The sequence below is a fragment of the Meles meles genome, chromosome 3, assembly GCF_922984935.1.
Source record: "Meles meles chromosome 3, mMelMel3.1 paternal haplotype, whole genome shotgun sequence".
In the NCBI taxonomy this organism is placed as follows: Eukaryota; Metazoa; Chordata; class Mammalia; order Carnivora; family Mustelidae; genus Meles; species Meles meles.
Genome location: NC_060068.1, coordinates 79,889,500 through 79,898,892, shown reverse-complemented (window position 1 = coordinate 79,898,892; position 9,393 = coordinate 79,889,500). Strand labels below are relative to the sequence as shown.

Here is a 9,393-nt window from a genome sequence, read left to right as displayed (position 1 = left end):
ACCTCCAAAGTGTTTTTTAATGGAACAGAGAACAGAATGCAAAAGCTCTATTAAATCTTGCTGAAATCATTGAATAGTTGGTAATTTTAAAAATGAAAATTCCAGCAACAAATAGAGGTCCTTTCCCACCTAATAAACTGGCTAAGCTTTTGGGGAGCACTGGAAAATGAGACCTCCTCCCCTCATTACCTTTGGCGCAATCTGGCAATATATAGCAGAAGCCTAAAAATGTATCTGTTCTTTACGTGGCTATTCTCTTTCTAGCAATACTTCCCAATGGGGACTTTAAATTACAAACATCTCAATATAGCAGAGGTGGAAATAAGCAGGTACTTTTTGTGAGTAGGCATCTACGTGAGCTTCTCCTCAGTCTCCTTTTTCCCCTTCATCCCCCTGCCTCATCTTTCCACTCCTCCCCCTTTTCCCTGACCCCTTTCCCACCCCTCCTCTTTTTCCTCGTCTCCTTCTCCCTCTCCTCCCCCTCTTCTTCTTCTTGATAATTAAGTTTTAACTCTGCCTCTAATGATTTTTAGACCCATTGGGAAATAAAGGAGAGGATCTCTAACCAAAGAAGCTTCTACAGGCTGTTTATACATCTCTCTCTCTCTCTCTCCTTTTTTTTTTTTGGAGCATTAAAAAAATTAACATATAGTGTATTATTTGTTTCAGGGGTACAGATCTGTGATTCATCAGTCTTACACAATCCACAGCACTCACCATAGCCCATACCCTCCCCAGTGCCCAACGCCGTACGTTTTCCTGTTTATCCACCCAGCTAGCCCATCCCTCCCACCCTCCTCCCCTCCAGCAACCCTCAGTTTGACTCCTGAGATTAAGAGTCCTTTACGGTTTGTCTCCCTCTCTGGTTTCATCTTGTTTCATTTTTCCATCCCTTCCCCTATGATCCTCTGTCTTATTCCTTAAATTCCAGATATCAGTGAGAACATAGGATAATTGTCTTTCTCTGATTGGCTTATTTCACTTGGCATAATACCCTCTAGTTCCAACCACGTTGTTGGAAATGGCAAGATTTCATTTTTTGATGGCTATGTAATATTCCATTGTATGTATATGTGAGTGTGTCTGTATATATATATACACCACATCCTCTTTAACCATTCATCTGTGGATGGACATCTGGGGTCTTTTCATAGTTTGGCTATCGTGGACATTGCTTCTATAAACATTGGGGTGCACGTGCTTCTTCAGATCACTACCTTTGTATCTTTGGGGGTAAATACCTGATAGTGCAATTGCTGGGTCATAGGGTAGCTCTATTTTTTGAAGAACCTACTCATATTATATATATATATATAATATATTATATATATTATATATGTATGTCTACTTTTTGAAGAACCTCCATGCTGTTTTCCAGAGTGGCTGCACCAGCTTGCATTCCCACCAACAGTGCAGGAGGGTTCCCCTTTCTCCACATCCTTGCTAACACCTGTCATTTCCTGATTTGTTAATTTTAGCCATTCTGACTGGGTGTGAGGTCGTATCTCACTATGGTTTTGATATGTATTTCCCTGATGCCGAGTGATGTGGAGACTTTTTTCATGTGTCTGTTGGCCATTTGTATGTCTTCCCTGGAGAAATACCTGTTCATCTCATCTGCCCATTTTGTGATTGGATTATTTGTTTTTTGGGTACTGAGTTTGATAAGTTCTTATATTTGGATACTAGTCCTTTATCTGATATGTCATTTGCAAATATCTTCTCCTATTCTGTCAGTTGTCTTTTGGTTTTATTGACTGTTTCCCTTGCTGTACAAAGGCTTTTTATCTTGATGAAGTCCCAAGTTTATTTTTGCCTTTGTTTCCCTTGCCTTTTGGAGATGTGTCTAGAAAGAAGTTGCTGTGGTTGAGATTGAGGACGTTGCTGCCTGTATTCTCCTTAAGGATTTTGATGGATTCCTGTCTCACATTGAGGTCTTTCATCTGTTTTGAATCTATTTTCGTGTATGGTGAAAGGAAATGGTCTAGTTTCATTCTTCTGCACATGGCTGTCCAAACTTCCCAACACCATTTGTTGAAGAGACTCTTTTTTCCTTTGAATATTCTTTCCTGCTTTGTCAAAGATTAGTTGACCATAGAGCTAAGAGTCCATTTCTGGGTTCTGTATTCTGTTTCATTGATCTATGTGTCTGTTTTTGTCCCAGAACAATACTGTCTGGATGATATTACTTTGTAATAGAGCTTGAAGTCCGGAATTGTGATGCCACCAGCTTTGGCTTTCTTGTTCAACATTCCTTTGGCTATTCGGAGTCTTTTCCGGTTTGATACAAATTTGAAGATTATTTGTTCCATATCTGTGAAAAAATTGATGGTATTTTAATAAGGATTACACTGAATGTGTAGATTGCTCTAGGTAGCATGGACATTTTCACAATATTTGTTCTTCCAATCCATGAGCATCGGAAAGTTTTCCCGTTTCTTCCTGTCTTCCTCTATTTCTTTCATGAGTATTCTATAGTTTTCTGAGTACAGATCCTTTGTCTCTTTGGTTAGGTTTATTCCTAGGTATCTTACAGTTTTGGGTGCAATTGTAAATGGGATAGACTCCTTAATTTCTCTTTTTTCTGGCTCATTGTTAGTGTATAGAAATGCAACTCATTTCTGTGCATTGATTTTATATCCTGCCACTTTGCTGAATTCCTGTATGAGTTCTAGCAATTTTGGCGTGGAGTCTTCTGCATTTTCCTGTTTATCCATCTTTGATTTTTTCATGGGACCTTGAGGAATAAGGTGAACCTCACCTTTAAGATCCTAAACTACCTCCATATGAAAACTGGAGGTCAATCTGGTTAAATAACTGTTAATGCTTGGGAGAAGAGGGAATTGTTGCTTAACCAAATTGAAAATGGGCAACAGAATTATTCTATATGGACACTTCACAGCCTGCTATCTCTCCATCCAATATGAGGGTTTTAGGCAAAGGGCACTCAAATTCTTGAACCCAGGTCTATTAAAGCTGATGTCCTCTGGGGAACCTGGGCGGCTCAGTGGGTTGAGTGTCCAACTCTTGGCTTAGGTCGTGATCTCAGGGTCATGAGACTGAGCCCCTTGGGGCTCCACACTGGGCATAGAGCCTGCTTAAGATTCTCTCTCTCGGGCGCCTGGGTGGCTCAGTGGGTTAAGCCGCTGCCTTCAGCTCAGGTCATGATCTCGGGGTCCTGGGATCGAGTCCCACATCGGGCTCTCTGCTCAGCGGAGAGCCTGCTTCCCTTCCTCTCTCTCTGCCTGCCTCTCTTGTGATTTCTCTCTGTCAAATAAATAAATCTTAAAAAAAAAAAAAAAAGATTCTCTCTCTCCCTCCTCCCTCTCCTTCTGGGCACTCTCCTCCCCACGCCCTTGTGCTCATAATCTCAAGACAAAACAAAGCAAAGCAACGCAAAACAAAACAAAACAACAGCTAATAGGACTTCAGCCCTTCTCATTCCTTATAAGTCTTTGAGTTTCCAGAAGGAGGGCTGATAGCTAAAGCATAATCAGAGCTGCTGACCTCCTCTTAGTGGTTCCTTGCTTCAGCCCCTGCTTGCTCCCTATCTGGCTCTAGGCCTTTGGGTGTTGGTGCCAGGGCAGAAGCTCTTTGGGCCCTGTGCTCACCCTCCAATGCCTCTGGTCTCTGCTACTCCTGTTAGGCATTTCCTCACAATCTCTGCCTGCAGGTTGCCACTGCTTACGTTCGTCTCCACATTATAGGAAAGCACCTGAGTCGTCCTGGCTCTCTCAGAAGAGGTTGCTTAGCAACAGGAGCTGGTGCTGGACATATTTACCTCAGTCCTGTCCTGCTGGAACCCCCGGACTGGACTGTCCAAGGAGACCTAGAATAGGAAGTACAGTCCCATGGCACCTGCGGCCTCATGATGTTCTTCCAGAGTCCTTATTCATCCTTGGTCATTTTTCTCTCAACAGCACCTTTTCCCTCCCTGCTACCTGGCTTATACTGACCAATCCCTTAGGATATTAGACATGGAGATAATAGGTCCAAACCCCAATTTTGGATACGGTTAAAGTTCTTTACTATAAATGGATAGTCAATCTGGGGGATGTTGCAGGGTTTTTATTTGAAAGAGGCCGTGACTAGCCCTGCTCTTAGAAAACCCATGAATGGTCAGAAGTGGAAAAGTCCTTGGTTCCAGAGGTCAAACACAGTAAAGGAGAGGTTGCTCTAGCTCTGGTGCAGCAATAATTTCAAAACCCAGATCCCAGGCCCTGGGCTGGAGAGACAAATATCAATGCTTTACATAGTACTGTAGATATGAGCAGCCACCAGATTGTTCTAGGCTTTTATGGCCTGGTCATGGCATGCGAGCTACCACAGTCAGTGTCAGAGCTGTCCTCAAGCCCAGATAAATCCAAGACTCAAGTTATCTCAACTCAGGTCAGGCAAGAGACCTTATTATAAGATTGGGCCTTTTGCTTATTTGTTTAAAACTCAACAGTTTTCTTAGGTCTTTACCTCAGATCAATGCTGGTTAATGGATCTTGTATGTTTTTTTCCTGAGGGCCTGAATAACAAACAGCCCTTGTTATTACACAGGTTTTTCTCCCCTATAAAATTTGATAGAATAAAAATGATGCCTAGTATTTTCTAGTAATTTCTAGTTTATATTATTTTATCCTCTATTTTATTTTAGAAACTTCTAAATCATTTTATATATACATGGACAGTATTTTTTCAATTTTTTAAAATTTAAATGCAACTTAAAAACATATAGTGTTTTATTAGTTTCAGAGGTAGAGGTCTGTGATTCATGTGTCTTATATAACACCCAGTGCTCATTACATACGGTGACCTCCTTGATGTCCCCAACTCACCACTCCCTCCCCTCCAGCCACCCTGTTTGTTTCCTATGATTAAGAGTCTCTCCACCCAAATGGCCAATAGACACATGAAAAAGTGCTCAACATCACTCAGCATCAGGGAAATACAAATCAAGACCACAGTTAGACACCACCTCACACCAGTCAGAATGGCTAAAATTAACAAGTCAGGAAAAGACAGATGTTGATGAGGGTACAGAGAAAGGGGAACCCTCCTACACCATTGGTGGGAATGCAAGCTGGCGCAGCCACTCTGGAAAACAGTATGGAGGTTCCTCAAAAAGTTTAAAATAGAGCTACCCTATGACCCAGCAATTGCACTACTAGGTATTTACCATAAAGATAAAAATGTAGTGTTCTGAAGAGGCATGTGCCCCCCAATGTTTATAGCAGCAACATCCACAATAGCCAAACTATGGGAAGAGCCTAGATGTCCATCAACAGATGAATGGATAAAGAAGATGTGGTATATATATACAATGGAATATTATGCAGCCATGGAAAAAACTCCCGAAATCTTGCCATTTGCAATGACGTGGTTGGAACTAGAGGGTATTATGCCAAGTAAAATAAGCCAATCAGATAAAGACAGTTATCATATGTTCTCACTGATATAAGGAATTTGAGAAACAAGACAGGCTCATAGGGGAAGGGAGGGAAAAAGGAAACAAGATGAAACCAGAGAGGTAGACAAACCATAAGGGACTCAATCTCAGGAGTCAAACTGAGGGTTGCTGGAGGGGAGGAGGGTGGGAGGGATAGGGTAACTGGGTGATGGACATTGGGGAGGGTATGTGCTATGGTGAGTGCTGTGAATTGTGTAAGACTGATGAACCACAGACCTGTACCCCTGAAACAAATAATACATTATATGTTAATTTTTAAAAAGTGTCTCTTAGGGTTTGTCTCCCTCTCTGATTTTGTCTTATTTTTCCCTCCCTTCCCCTATGACCCTCTGGTTTTGTTTCTTTAATTCCACATACAAGTGAAATCATATGATAATTGTCTTTCCCTGATTGACTTATTTCATTTAGCGTAATATTCTCTAGTTCCATCCATATCATTGCAAATAGCAAGATTTCATTTTTTGATGACTGAGTAATAGTTCATTGTATACCTATACCACATCTTCTTTAGCTACTCATCTGTCAACACGGATAGTATTTTTAAACCTGTATTTTTTATTGTCTTTAAAAATTTGAGGGAGAATTTTCATACATATAATCTCATTTGATTATCCCTGCAAACTGAGCTACGACAAGTTTCTTTACTCTTGTTTGAGAATGAAGAAACAGAGTCATGCAGAAGTTAAACTGATTTGCCCAAGGTCACAAATAATAGGAAACAAAGCTAGATGTAGAATCCTACTTCTGATTCACCCTTTAAGATTCTTCCCTCCACTGGACAAAACTAGATCATGATGAGTAGGTTTAAGTAAGCAAGTTCGATTCCTGGTCCCGCTTTCATTTTCCAAAGTGGCCAAGACAGACTGGACTTACAAAGCCATAACCTTAGGCTTGATGACTACTGAAGAATATTATGTTTAAAAAAAAAAAAAAGAGCTTCTAGGAGGGCAAGGAAAACCTAGGTTCTCCCAAGTTGCCAGGAGCACTATCACTCAGTTATATACCACAGGAGCAGATAAAAGCAGGGAGAAGAGTAAAAGAAAGCCTGTCTGAACTTCTGTCCACTCTCCAAGTCTCACCAAGGTGGTCTTATTACCTCATCATTCCATAAGGTTTCAGAAACATGCAGACCCATAATGCACACTGGCAAGGGAGAAGTTTGGTGAGAGAAGAGTAGGAGCTGCCCCTCACCAGAGGGTGCCTTTAAGTCTCTTCTTCATGTGGCCTTTCTTCTATATTCATCTGATATATATCCCAGGTCCATAGCAATCCTTTGAAATCTAAACAGTGAGTCTCAAGGAAAGTTCTGCTGAATGGAGAACTAGCTTTTAGAACCTGCAGCCTCATAAATTGGAACACTACTGGGTACAATAATTGCTTCAGAAAACATTTTAAATGCTACATTTAAAATAAATTGTGTGAAAAAAATAAATAAATTTTAAAAAAAGTAAAAAAAAAAAAAAAAAAGAATAAAGAGTTCCAAGCAGTTTTAAACATAAAAAAAAAATTGTGTGGAATTATCTTTATTTTCAAATTAAGAATTGCAGCTTTTAATTCAACTAAAATTGTGCTGGGGCCCTCAATAAGCATTTGATGTTATGGATGACTGGCTCACAACCCCAAGTTTGGGAAAGTACATATTATAGATAGCTCAGAATCCAATATGGTAGGTTTACTTTTTTTATTTTTTTAAGATTTTTATTTATTTATTTGACAGAGAGAGAGAGATCACAAGTAGGCAGAGAGGCAGGCAGAGAGAGAGAGAGAGTAGGGGAAGCAGGCTCCCTGCTGAGCAGAGAGCCCGATGCAGGGCTCAATCCCAGGACCCTGGGATCATGACCTGAGCCAAAGGCAGAGGCTTTAACCCACTGAGTCACCCACACGCCCCAGTAGGTTTACTTTTAAAGAAATCATTATTTGATGAAATAGTCAGTGCCTCATAGATTGAAAAAAGACTTACAGCCTCTCAGCAGCAGGACGTGTAGGCCAAGCTATTTTTTCTAGTCCTGAGAGTTATTTGTGCAAGGAGCCACATAGAAAATTTCCCTTTGAGGGGTGCCTGGGTGGCTCAGTGGGTTAAGCCTCTGCCTTCAACTCGGGTCATGATCTCAGGGTCCTGGGATTGAGACCTGCATTGGGCTCCCTGCTCAGGGGGGAGCCTGCTTGCCCCTCTCTCTCTGCCTACCTCTCTGTCTACTTGCGATTTTTCTCTTTGTCAAATAAATAAATAAAAATCTTTAAAAAGGTTGCCCTCTTTCTCTTCAATGATGTGGCCGAGCAGTTTGGTGGCAGCGGCCTTGCAGATTCGCACCAGCAGATGCAGAGATGCAGATCTTCGTGAAGACCCTGACAGGCAAGACCATCACCCTCGAGGATGAGCCCAGTGACACCGCTGAGAATGTCAAAAGCAAAATTGAAGACAAGGAGGGCATCCCTCCGACCAGCAGCATCTGATTTTTATGGGCAAACAGCTGGAAGATGGCTGCACTCTGTCAGATTACAATATCCAGAAAGAGTCCACCCTGCACTTGGTGCTTTGCCTCTGGGGTGGCATCACTGAGCCCTCCCTCTGCCAGCTGGCCCAGAAATACAACTGTGACAAGATGATCTGCCGCAAATGTTATGCTCGCCTGCACCCTCGCACTGTCAACTGCTGCAAGATGTGAGGCCGCACCAACAACCTGCGCCCCAAAAAGAAGGTCAAATAAGGCCCCTCCGCCAGCTCTTCCTTTACCCGCAGGGCGGCCTCCTGCCCGAGTCCCAAGGTCCTGGGGCCTCAATAAAGTTTCCCTTTTATTGACTGGAGAGTTTAAATTTAAAAAAAAAAAACAACCTTAAAAAAAAAGGGAAATTTCCCTTTGATCAGTAGGATAGATTTCTATGACATATAACAGTTGGGTTGTGGTCAAGGGACACAAGTTTTCTATGCAAAACACTTGTACATGCAGGAGTTGAACATATGACTTGAACTGGAAATATAAAAGAAGGATAAATATGTTTCCAGGTATAATTTACATTTTATTATGATTCTGCTTTAATTTTAAGATAAATTAAGAATTAGGACTTCCCAACTTCATGCAGCTACATATTCAGATTCCCTGAGTGACTTTCAGATGGTGGACTCCCAGGATAAAAGTCTGGATGGTTTAAGAACTTTAGGTAAGGGATAATGCTATAGGAATGTATACGGTAAAGGCAAACCACTTAAATATGTGCAACAGAATTCAGTATCACTGTGAGTAAACAATACATTTTGTGCTTCTACTCAGAGCCACACTCCATGCTGCCTCCTGTAATCACCAGTATAAAAAGTGGAGGAACTCTTTATTACTAAGGTATACAGTCTCTTTCTTTAGCCATCCAACAAATAAATTTTTTAAAAGATTTTAGTTATTTATTTGTGAGAGAGAAAACACACACAAGCAGGGGGAGTGGCAGGCAGGGGGAGAAGCAGGCTCCCCGCTGAGCAAAGAGCCCCATTCAGGACTCGATCCCAGGACCCTGGGATCATGACCTAAGCTGAAGGTAGACACTTAACTGACTGAGCTAACCAGGCATCCCACAGGCATCCAACAAATACATTTTAAACACATCTGTAGAGGTGGCTCTATTGCTTAGTTGGTTAAAGCACCTGTCTGGCAAACAACCAAAGGCCAGGCATTAAGCTAGGCAGGTGGTGATAGAGGCAAAAAAGAAACACAGGCCATAGCCTTCACCTTTATGGAATTTAGAATCAAGCCTTATTCTTTTTAAGGCTTTTGTTTTCCTTTTCTGAATATCAAAATAAATAATCTTTGCAGAAAAATTGAAGTAGTAGGTGGATGCCTGGGTGACTCAGTTGGTTAAGCATCCAACTCTTGATTTCAGCTCTGGCCATGACTTCCTAGTTGTGACATTGAGCCCTGTGTGGGGCTCTGTGTTCAACAGGAAGTCTA

General features: G+C 41.5%; 1 pseudogene; it reads left to right on the top strand.

Moving 5' to 3' along the window:
- The first annotated feature begins 7,734 nt into the window (after positions 1-7,734).
- LOC123938756 lies at positions 7,735-8,258 on the top strand (annotated as a pseudogene).
- Positions 8,259-9,393: the final 1,135 nt, after the last annotated feature.